Source organism: Eurosta solidaginis, chromosome 3 (genome assembly GCF_040869045.1).
Source record: "Eurosta solidaginis isolate ZX-2024a chromosome 3, ASM4086904v1, whole genome shotgun sequence".
NCBI classification, from domain to species: domain Eukaryota; kingdom Metazoa; phylum Arthropoda; class Insecta; order Diptera; family Tephritidae; genus Eurosta; species Eurosta solidaginis.
Genome location: NC_090321.1, coordinates 171,427,064 through 171,439,393, shown reverse-complemented (window position 1 = coordinate 171,439,393; position 12,330 = coordinate 171,427,064). Strand labels below are relative to the sequence as shown.

The 12,330-nt window shown below is 39.4% G+C and overlaps 1 protein-coding gene and 1 long non-coding RNA gene across 3 annotated transcripts in view; one reads left to right on the top strand and one right to left on the bottom strand.

Moving 5' to 3' along the window:
* sano (serrano) overlaps window positions 1-9,208 on the bottom strand; it is an 821,182-nt gene extending 811,974 nt beyond the window's left edge. The window contains exons 1-2 of one of the 2 annotated variants that reach the window (XM_067773881.1): window positions 7,799-9,035; window positions 7,429-7,598 (exon numbers count right to left, since the gene is read on the bottom strand). The gene's annotated coding sequence lies outside the window, so the exon portion shown is untranslated. Of the gene's footprint in view, window positions 1-7,428; window positions 7,599-7,798; window positions 9,036-9,170 lie in introns of those variants that run through there. The other variant, XM_067773883.1, reaches the window with a different exon arrangement.
* A 333-nt stretch (window positions 9,209-9,541) lies between these two features.
* Window positions 9,542-12,058, top strand: LOC137246786 (uncharacterized). The gene is made up of 3 exons (XR_010951696.1): window positions 9,542-10,176; window positions 10,798-10,932; window positions 10,998-12,058. It is a non-coding gene; the product is annotated as an uncharacterized lncRNA (long non-coding RNA).
* The last annotated feature ends 272 nt before the right edge of the window (window positions 12,059-12,330 follow it).

Sequence of the window (12,330 nt, the reverse complement as noted above, 5' to 3'; positions counted from 1 at the left end):
TTAGTCGAGAAAAAGTCCCGAAATGACCCCGACGGGATCCCGGAGGAATCCCGAAAACCATCTAGAAATGATGCCGGAAGGTACCCCAAATGATCCCGAAATAGTCCCGAAATGACCCCGACGGGATCCCGGACGGATCCCGAAAACCATCCAGAAATGATGCCGAAAGCGTCCCCAAATGATCCCGTATTAGTCGAGAAAAAGTCCCGAAATGACCAAGACGGGATCCCGGACGGATCCCTAAAACCATCTAGCAATGATGCCGGAAGCTACCCCAAATGATCCCGTATTAGTCGAGAAAAAGTCCAGAAATGACCCCGACGGGATCCCTGATGGATCCCGAAAACCATCTAGAAATGATGCCGCAAGGTACCTCAAAGGAACCCGTATTGGTCGAGAAAAAGTCCCAAAATGACCCTGAAGGGATCCCGAACGGATCCCGAAAACCACACAGAAATGATGCCGAAAAGGTCCCCAAATGATCCCGCATTAGTCGAGAAAAAGTCCCGAAATGACCCTGACGGGATCCCGGACGGATCCCGAAAACCATTTAGAAATGATGCCAAAAGGGTCCCCAAATGATCCCGTATTAGTCGAGAAAGGGCCCCGAAATGACCCTGACGGGATCCGAACGGAACCCGAAAACCATCCAGAAATGATGCCGAAAGGGTCCTCAAATGATCCCGTATCAGTCGAGAAAAAGTCCAGAAATGACCCCGACGGGACCCGGACGGATCCCGAAAACCATCCAGAAATGATGCCGAAAGGCTCCCTAAATTATCCCGTCTTAGTCGAGAAAAAGTTCCGAAATGACCCCGACGGGATCCCGGACGGATCCCGAAAACCGTCCAGAATTGATGCCGGAAGGGTCCCCAAATGATCGCGAAATAGTCCCGAAATGATCCCGGAATAGTCCCGAAAATGTCCCAAAATAATCCCGACGGAATCCCGGACGGATCCCGAAAATTATACACAAATGATCCCGGAAGGGTCCCAAAATAATCCCGGAATAGTCCCGAAAAAGTCCAGAAATGACCCCGGCGGGATCGCGGACGGATCCCGAAAATCATCCAGAAATGATCCCTGAAGGGTCTCGAGATGACCCAAACGGGATTACAAATAGGGTGAAGATAATTATAAAACCATGTTAATAAGGCAACAGGCGCGTTGGAGCGAATGAAGAGTTACAAAGAAACATACAGGTAAAGCTAATAAAAGCGTGCTAATAAAAGCAATTGATGGAGGGCGGATGGCGGGAGGAGGAGAGTACCACTGATCGTTTTTCCAAAATTGTTTAGATCTCGATCTGTATGAGCCAGATACCAAAAATTATTGATTTTAGGACAAAATTTACATTGATTTATAACAATTTATAGATTTTGCACGAGAGGGGAAAGGGGGGGGGGGGGGGTGTATCACTGCTCACTTTGTAAGCCCTCGACTTATTTCACCCATTGAGTTTGTAATATTGGTGAAGGTCAGTATACGTAAAGTTATAATGTGTAAAAATTGTTAAAAAGTAATTATTCGAAGGGGTCGTGGGACCCCCTTCCCCCTTTCCATGTTCGAAAAAAATTTCGCCAGTAGCCTATTATCTCTGTCCCAAATTTCATCAAAATCCATGAAGCCGTTCTGGCGTGATTCAGTGCAAAGACAAAAAAATATAATAATTAAATTATAACTGTTCCTAGGGGGCGGAGACCACGCCCCTTTTGAAAAATATATAGCTAGTAGATCCTTCTAGACTATTGGCTATATGCATGCCAAATTTCATACAAATCCGTCCAGCAGTTCTTGCGTGATCGAGTCCCGAAATGACCCCGACGTGATCCCGGACGGATCCCGAAAACCATCCAGAAATGATGCCGAAAGCGTCCCCAAATGATCCCGTATTAGTCGAGAAAAAGTCCCGAAATGACCAAGACGGGATCCCGGACGGATCCCTAAAACCATCTAGCAATGATGCCGGAAGCTACCCCAAATGATCCCGTATTATTCGAGAAAAAGTCCAGAAATGACCCCGACGGGATCCCTGACGGACCCCGACGGGATCCCTGACGGATCCCGAAAATCATCTAGAAATGATGCCGCAAGGTACCTCAAAGGAACCCGTATTAGTCGAGAAAAAGTCCCAAAATGACCCTGAAGGGATCCCGAACGGATCCCGAAAACCACACAGAAATGATGCCGAAAAGGTCCCCAAATGATCCCGTATTAGTCGAGAAAAAGTCCCGAAATGACCCTGACGGGATCCCGGACGGATCCCGAAAACCGTTTAGAAATGATGCCGAAAGGGTCCCCAAATGATCCCGTATTAGTCGAGAAAGGGCCCCGAAATGACCCTGACGGGATCCGGACGGAACCCGAAAACCATCCAGAAATGATGCCGAAAGGGTCCTCAAATGATCCCGTATCAGTCGAGAAAAAGTCCAGAAATGACCCCGACGAGACCCGGACGGATCCCGAAAACCATCCAGAAATGATGCCGAAAGGCTCCCCAAATGATCCCGTCTTAGTCGAGAAAAAGTTCCGAAATGACCCCGACGGGATCCCGGACGGATCCCGAAAACCGTCCAGAAATGATGCCGGAAGGGTCCCCAAATGATCGCGAAATAGTCCCGAAATGATCCCGGAATAGTCCCGAAAATGTCCCAAAATAATCCCGACGGAATCCCGGACGGATCCCGAAAACTATACACAAATGAACCCGGAAGGGTCCCAAAATAATCCCGGAATATTCCCGAAAAAGTCCAGAAATGACCCCGGCGGGATCGCGGACGGATCCCGAAAACCATCCAGAAATGATCCCTGAAGGGTCTCGAGATGACCCAAACGGGATTACAAATAGGATGAAGATAATTATAAAACCATGTTAATAAGGCAACAGGCGCGTTGGAGCGAATGAAGAGTTACAAAGAAACATACAGGTAAAGCTAATAAAAGCGTGCTAATAAAAGCAATTGATGGAGGGCGGATGGCGGGAGGAGGAGAGTACCACTGATCGTTTTTCCAAAATTGTTTAGATCTCGATCTGTATGAGCCAGATACCAAAAATTATTGATTTTAGGACAAAATTTACATTGATTTATAACAATTTATAGATTTTGCACGAGAGGGGAAAGGGGGGGGGGGGGGGGTGTATCACTGCTCACTTTGTAAGCCCTCGACTTATTTCACCCATTGAGTTTGTAATATTGGTGAAGGTCAGTATACGTAAAGTTATAATGTGTAAAAATTGTTAAAAAGTAATTATTCGAAGGGGTCGTGGGACCCCCTTCCCCCTTTCCATGTTCGAAAAAAATTTCGCCAGTAGCCTATTATCTCTGTCCCAAATTTCATCAAAATCCGTGAAGCCGTTCTGGCGTGATTCAGTCGCAAAGACAAAAAAATATAATAATTAAATTATAACTGTTCCTAGGGGGCGGAGACCACGCCCCTTTTGAAAAATATATAGCTAGTAGATCCTTCTAGACTATTGGCTATATGCATGCCAAATTTCATACAAATCCATCCAGCCGTTCTTGCGTGATTGAGTCACAAAGACAAACGTCTGGACAAACATCCAAACATCCAAACATCCAAACATCTAAACATCCAAACATCCAAACTTTGCCATTTATAATATATATTAGATTAGATATTAGATATTAGATATTAGATATTAGATTAGATTAGATATTAGATATTAGATTAGATATACCGAAACCGATATCTTCACCAGGCTCAGATGGTGGTTGTAGTTGTGTAATTAAGTACTGTTCTGTAAGCTTATCCGTGCCTATCTTCAAATTATAAAACTGTCTCTAGAATCGGCAGCAGTCCCATCTATTTGGATAAATAGGTAGTAGGTCTAATATTGAGAGCAACAGGGGCTAAACCGGCAATGTGTAAAACCTTTGAACAGATAATTACATTCCAGCTTTAATATTTGTGTAGTTTTTTAATATCACCTTGCCAACATGGTTTTGTGCGTCGGAGATCAACAACTGCCAACTTGCTTGAGTGCACGCCTTTTGTTATGAATGGTTTTTAAATTGTTCTTAGTTCATAAACTTGATCTACTGGATTTTCCTAACCCTTTATTTATATGAATTTCAAGTTATCATGAAAATAAGAAACAACGAGTTTTCTTCAAAACAAACTTTGAAAGTCTATTGATGTTACTTCTGGCGTGCCCAGGGCAGCTATTTGGTTTTTACCCTTTTTATTTATAACCTACCACAGGCTAACTTACACTCTAGAGCTTTTAAGTACTCTCATGAGGTACAACTTTGTTATACATGCCTTCCGTCAAACTCGTCCCATTTTGATCTGCTTCAGCCCGATCTGGACTCATTTCAAAGTTGGTGTAAAACAAATTAACTTTTTTTGAATTGCTCTCAATTCAAGCAAATGACATTTCACCGAGTCGAGCCGGTCCTGACATCTTATATACTTCACAGCAGCCCTTTGGAACGGATATCGGTTGTAATTGATCATCTAAACTTAAGTTTTACCATACATATCTCAAACACTATAAGTACTAGAATCTATCAAGCAAGGAGGCTGAAGAGTTTGATGGCTCTTATTTCACCAATATCCATTATACGTTGATGGTACGTCCTATTTTCGAGTATTATGCATGTGTTTCGTCTTCATCCTATCAAAATCATATAAATCGGATTGAGTTAGTCCGATTTATTTGTTGAAGATTTTTTAAGTTGCGGAGTTTTTGTTTGAGAACTTTCGGGCACTCCCGTACATGGTATGTCCAATACATATTTTCACGGATCTACTGCGAAACTTTTTGTCTGATTTGCTAGAAAATTCATATCTTATTCCTTGATTTTGTAGGAAAATATTTTTTTCGGGATATCAAATGTTGAATAACTCTTGCCAACAAGTGCTACATTGGACTTAGTAGGCAATTGAAAGGTGAAGTCCTCTCTCAACGAACAAAAATCATGCTCTACAAGTCGCTCATCACACCTGTCCTGATGTATGGTTCCGAATCGGATTGTGTCCAGAGAAGATGAGGTGGCTCTTGAAGTGTTCGAGAGAAAGTTCTCCGGAAGATTTGTGGTCGTGTCCATGATGCCGACGGCAAGTATCGAAGGAGGTATAATGATGAGCTGAATGAGCTTTTCGCAGCTATGACGATAGTGCAGCGAATAAAAACCGAAAAGCTTCACTGGCTAGGTCATGTTATGCGAATGGACGAAGACGATCCGTCCAAGAATGTATTTCAGTCGACCCCACAGTTTGGAAGCAAATAAAGGGAAAACCCTCCACTGAGCTGGAAGAGGCAGGTGGAGAAAGACTTGACCTCGCTTGGTGCTCCCAACTGACGTCAGTTGTCGCTAAACAGGAATAGCTGGTGTGGCTTGTTACGAAACGGCCACAATCGCTTAGGCGACTAAGCGCCAATTAATGATGATGATGAATATTTTTTTCGGGACGCTAGCCTGTTACCGGTCTATGAAAAAAACTATTTTAAAGTCGATTCGCTTGAAAGTTTGTACTTAGGTATCCTAGGCTAAATGCCCGTTGATATCCAGTATCTAGTATTTATATACAGCGCTTCGAACAGCGTAAAATAAACCGCTTAGCACCTTTTGTGAAGGTAAGGCATCTACTGCGTATGCAACAAGGCCTCACAAAAAACTATCTTAGGAACACGGAGAAAAAAACAGTCGCGAAAACTTCCTGGCGGCATTTACTCGAGGACCGGAGACAAAAGCACAAACTCTCTGCCAACATCCTTCTTTCCTCAAATTGATCAACTTCTACACTCACACAATGATTTAAATGCCTTCATATGGGGAATTCATTGGGAAATATAAATATGCATGAGAGGACGACATCTACCGGGTCTTACTCCTATATTTGGAGAGGCACCAACAACCAACACATTATAAGGATCATAAGGAACGTTCGCACAATCGGAACCCATAGAGATCGTCCTACGAACATAATATTAGTACATCTTGTAGAGGAGCCTTCAGCAAAGCTAACAGTGACGGTCATGAAACTAATGGAGCGCTTTAATAAAACTGGTCTAAACGTTTAAAAAAAGGTAGCCGTAATTCCATAGTGACATGGAATTCATGCCTGCTGGCTCTTATGAAAGTATGTAAATGATGGTCAGGTGCAAGGTTAGGAGACATCCCGTGACAGTTCTGAGCAGGGTTTAATATTCCGCCTGCAGCTTCCTCCAGCTTCCTTTTTACGTTCGGATATCATGCTGGAGACGCATAACACATGAGCGTATGGCCAGTGTGAGACTCTTTCTGGTGAGAAGAGAGCTAGGATACGTAGAAGTTAAGCGGAAGAAGGGATTAGAGCCCAGCCGTGGTCCGGAAACGCATAGCACATGTGCGTATGGCCGATCGTGAGACTCCTTCAGGTGGGAAGAGAGGTAGGACATGTAGATGTTAAACAAAAGAAGGTAGTGGAGACCACCCGTGGTCCCTGTTGGCTTAGATATTTCACACCTGAACTTTAAGACGATTGACTATCAATCAAGTACAGGCAATGCACCTATTTCAACGGTCGTCCCTCCATAATGCTCCATTCACGATTCACCATCCGACCATGAAGTTTTAAGCATCACCTATTTCCACCGACCGTTAATGAACATCAGTCATCTGCTCAGCGGCCAGTCCTTTCTAACGGCAAATTTTGCCCTTGCACCGTCTTCCACCGTTAAGGACCCGTTACATCTCTTACATTGAGCTGTGAACTTGGCTACATACATATATAACACTCATCTCCCCATAATCCCGATTAGTTTCAACACTCTTTCATGGTATGTGAGTGTCTAACTTATATAACACCTACAAATGTACTTGCATTTCCTAGTAAAGGAAGTTTGACCTCTGCCTGACTCTATTTTGCCTGAGTTTTGATAAAGACCACACTAAAGATCCTGGATTCTCGCCCGGGCAAATCCACATAAAAATTTTAGAAACAATTTTTTTTCAATTAGAAGAAAATTTTTCTAAGCGGGGTCGCCCCTCGGCAGTGTTTGTCAAGCGCTCCGAGTGTATTTCTGCAATGAAAAGCTTCTCAGTGAAAACTTATCTGCTTTGCATATGCCGTTCGGAGTCGGCATAAAAAAAGTAGGTCCCATCCCGCCAATTTGTAGGAGAACGCAAAAAGGAGCACGACGCAAACTGGAAGAGATGATTGGACTAAAATCTCTTCGGAGGTATTCACGCGGTCTAAGCTTCAGTTTGCAAACCTAACCAATCCTTTAAACATATGTGACCTGGCCTATGAAAAGGTGGCTTATGACTCAAAAAAAAAGAAAACTACTAAGAAACTGAAGAAATGCATTGCTTATCTCTAAGAGCTGTTTCTCGTAATTTCTTTTCTGAGTCATAAGCCACCTTTTCATAGGCCGGATCACATATTACAAATATACAGAAATCCAAAAATTTTACTCACCTTAGTTAACGAGTCAATAAACATAAAATTTGTTTTTGAGCTAATTATATTCGATTTCGCTTTTATTTATTGTTTTGAGAGATTTCATTGATTAAATATGCAAACACATTTTTTTTGCAAGTTTCACTTAAAATTTCTTTAAACAAAAACTAAGCGCTTTGAAAAGCTGGCTAGTAAATGGCAATTTCTTGTAAAAACAAGTGTTAATTTTTTTGTTGCAAATTTCGGTTTATCAAAATTTTAGAACAAATAATTTTAGAGCTTCTTTTGTTGTTGTTATTAAAACTTTTTTTTTTATATTCCCAGCACAACGTTTTATGTTAATTTACGCTATTCATTTGCATATTTTGAAGTCTCATATGTTAAGTACCGTTAAATGTTAGGAGTGCTTGTGGGCAAGCATTTGCAGCGTAGCGTGGCTGAAAAACTTGGGAATTGATTTATTTATAGATACATACATATGTTGATATAAATATGTATGCTTGCAAATGGTTATATTTCTGCTTATAAAATTAACGCAAAATTAACAAAAACAGTGTTTAAACAATCTCAAATTTCGCTGTGAAGTGAATAGCTTTGTGGGCGTTTGTTTGTGTTGTTTTTCTGGTTCGTTGATCTGGTTTTAAAATTTATCCATGAAATTCGGTTTATTTATTTATCACCTTTTTTACCTGTTGAATTCGAAAAGTTGACTAAATTTGCGGAAATTGGTACACAATTTGAATTTGCACTTTTTTTTTAATATTTATGTTTCAAACTTTTTTATTTCAGCTGCTTTTTTAAATGTAACAAAATTCTTGCTTTATTGATTTCCTCATATGCCGCTTGTTTACCGGTTTAACTGCCAATATTTATTTTCTCTAGCCAACTTAGTATGTTTTACAGTTGTTGTTGTTGTTATTGTTGTTTAAGTTGCATTGTCACTTGCGAATTAAATTTCACTGCCGGCCATAAACGAGATTATTCGCTCACTCACTCACGCAATATTTTCTTTTGTGCTGCACTTTTTTATACGAATGTGTGTGTATGTGTATATGGGCAGGTATGTTTGCATGTGTGTGTGTGTATGATATACACCTATTTCCTGCCGCAAGATTTCTTAATGTCCGTATGTATATGTTTGTATGCATGCATGCATGTATGTGTCTCTGAAAGTGTACGGACTTGCAATGGCCGTTTGGTCTCAATGTCACCAAAGTTGTTTTTGCAAGCTCCAGTGCGGAATGCAACAATTTTATCTAAAGTGCTAAAGGCAACTAACGGTGCTGTTTAGTTGCAAAATATGTAGTTAATAGCTATTGTACGCATGTATACATTTTGTTATTTTATTTTTTGTAGAAATTCTTTTTTTATAAAATTCACTTAAGTATTTCTACTTTTCTTTCCCTTCAATAATTGTTTGCAAATGCAATTTCTACTTCTTTTTTATGACTCACTGCAGAATTTCTTATTTAGTTACAATTTAAAATAAGATTTCAATTGCACCTTCAAGTTGACTGCACAGAAATTCTTTTATTTAATATATTTACAACAACACCTCAATTTGTAAATTATCAGACTCGTTTTCACGCGCGTCCACTTGTTGTTCGTATGGAGAGCACCCTCCACTGTCGCTATCAAAATCTCGACTGAAACTGGTGTTGCCACATTTAGCCAGCATTGAGCTCATAGTTGGAGCGATGTTGTTTGGTTTTTTGTCTTAGCCATCATACCAACTGGTTCTGGGCAAAATGCATACTTACAAAAGTACGTAAGTTTGCGGAGCGCACCTTGAGCTTTTTTTTCTCCTCACAACATGAGACTTTCTAGTATTCAGTATTTCAGTATTTATACTCAAGTACTGTTATACATATGTATTTTCATGGCTAACTTCACTAGTAATGAGAGTTATGAAGTATTTACTCTACTCACCATAGTTGTCGTATGGTGAGTAAGGGAATATATGTGCGAAAAGGATTAGTTTAAAATAGTAACATAGATACTGATATGAATATTTCAATGGAGCTTGCAGCTCATTGTAAATTTTACCAAGTAGCGCAACTAACAGATGATCGGTGAAATTCGCACATTCACACGCACAGTTCTCGACTCGGTTTCAAAAAAAAACTTTAGATTATTTAGCTTAAATTTTAAAGGGAGATAAACCTTACCAATTGATGTATATATAGAATATATAAGGCATATTTGTGGTTTTTAAAAGATGATTTTTATTTATATTAAATTTTTTATCATTTTTTTTTCAACTTTAATTTAACAATTTCATGCGTTTTTAAAGCATTTTCGTGCATTGAAATACAACCATGTGCATATACGTTTTGACATTATATTTCATAATCGTTCGTATTTGCCATTCTCATTGTTTCTAAATTCGTAAACAATAACTAGAATTATTAGGTGTAATTTTTGTAAAAAATTAATTATTTATGTAAAATTTGTGGAATTGTGGTGGTCAAGATGATTTTATTCAAAAATACTTTGCCTTATATCTTAATGTCGAAGTACGTGATGTGGAAAGTCGGGATATAGGGCGTGATGTGCACTTTTATCAATCGTGTTCGGAAGCCTTGTGGGTAAAAATCTAGTTGAGGGGTCGACTGCTAATACGTGTCATAAAATATCGAAAAAGGTGTCAAAAGACGCGTATGAATCTCGACAACAATTATCCGAAGGCGGAAAATAAAATTTGTATCTCTGTCCGGAGATATTTGCAGTTGAAGTTGGCGATTTTCATGTGGTTGTTGAAATTTGGTGGGTAAAAGTCTAGTTGAGGGGTCGACTGCTAATACGCTACCAAAAATATCGAGAGAGGTGTCAAAAGACGCGTATTAATCTCGAGAACAATAATCCGAAGGCGGAAAACAAAAATTTTACCTATGTCCGGAGATATTTGTAGTTGAAGTTGACGATTTTCATGTTGTCGTTGTTTGTACCCACAAAAAAAAGTGTGCATCACCGTGGTGGTAGCCACGGTTATACCACACACCCGGACTTGGCATGGCGTAGCCCAGGGTTATTTTTTGTTCTGCGCAAAAATACTATGGTTCCCACCCCCGGTTTCGGAGGTACCCGCGGGTCTTTTTTCGGTTTTTCGTTAATATCTTTTGAACGAGTTAAAATATATATTTTCCGCCTTCGGATTTTAATACTGATGTCAAGACGCATCGTTTGACAACTCTCTCGATATTTTTGGTAGCGTATTAGCAGTCGACCCCTTAACTAGACTATTACCATTTCGGATACCCACAAAAAAAATTGTGAACATAAGTCTTTTGCGCGGATATAGTTTTGATCTCCAAAACAAGCAGTATACATAAACATATATTTTTAAGTAATTTACTGTCTAATTAATTTTGTTATTTTACTCAACAGCAAGGGTATCCTCTACAACAACCAGGTGGTTACATGGGTCAAATGATGCCATCAACACAACCTGGACAGGCGCCAATGCCCAGTCAGCCACCCATGCCGGGTCAACCCCCAATACCCGCACGTCCTGGTTATAATGTATGCTGATACAACTAATATATTTCAAATATTGCTGATGATTATTTTTGTATTATTTTCTTTAGCAACCACCTGCACCTGGTACTGGTATATACAAAAGTATATAAATAATTGAATTCTGAAAGCGAATTGTAAATGTTTACAAAAAACACGAAATAACTATTTGTCAATGTATTTTAACTTTGAAGGTTTCAAATAATTTTGAAAAACGTTTGTACATGGCAGCGAATGGCTGCTTTAAACCGCTCCTTGAGTTGTCCAAGAACTCGTTGGAATTGCAGCCATACTTCCTTTAATGAATATATGAAATTAAGAATTTATGTTTGTATATACATATATCAGGCATTTATCATTTCGTTACGATAATTAACGTTAATAAACGAAACAAAGCCATTTCGTTTCGTTTATTAACGTTAAGAACGTCAAATTAACGAAATGATTTTGTTTCGTTTTCTGCCATATCAAAACGAAATCAAATCGTTTATGTTGATTATTAATTTCAAACTATGCTGGCAATGCTATATTATCCATTTTGATGGCGGAGTCATTAAAGGTGAAAGCATTAGCCAAGCTGATTGCAACTTTTCTTATGAATTTTGACAGTACGAACATTTCTCGGAGTATTTTTAACATTACCACCAACGAATTACACAAACAAATTGCATAGAGTTTGTATGTATGTCCGCTCGCTGTTACCGCCTTACGGCTTCACCATGGCTATAGCATTGCCAGCACAATTCAGACATAAAGTATCACGTTTTGGCAACGTTTTTAACGTTAACGAAAACTTTTCGTTTCGGTTAAAACGTGATACAATTTATCTTGATAATTTCTTTATCGATAATATTTCGAAGTGTTTCAACGGAAACGGTGGAAATTTTTTGATAAACGATTAGCTTAACGTTAAGGTGCATCCTTGACTTATATTATTGTATGTACATATATAATATTGAAATTATTAAGTGAAATAAAAAATTAAAAATGACCTTTAAGGCGACGTTTGCGTTGTTTTGGCGCTTGCGTTGCATCTACATCTTACTTTGAACAGATGCGCTTTAATTATTATGTTTCCAATCCATAAGCAACGCAACGGCAACAAATAATTAAAAAACTGAAGTTTTTCTAGTTGTCCATAAATTCTTGAATTTTCATTCATTTTCTGAAAAATATCCCAGCTTCTATCGCCGTTCAACTAAATAAAAACATAATTTTGTATTCATGTATATTTTGTGATCGATCTGCAGAGCCTGCAGAACATATCCTACTGGAATGCGACGCAATCTGATAAGGGCACAACAGACCAATGGTCGCAGTGCAACCCTCAATAAATTTTCGATCTATCTATGGCAGGGAAACTCTTAACGTGCTTTATTTCAAAATGACACTTTATTTGACAAA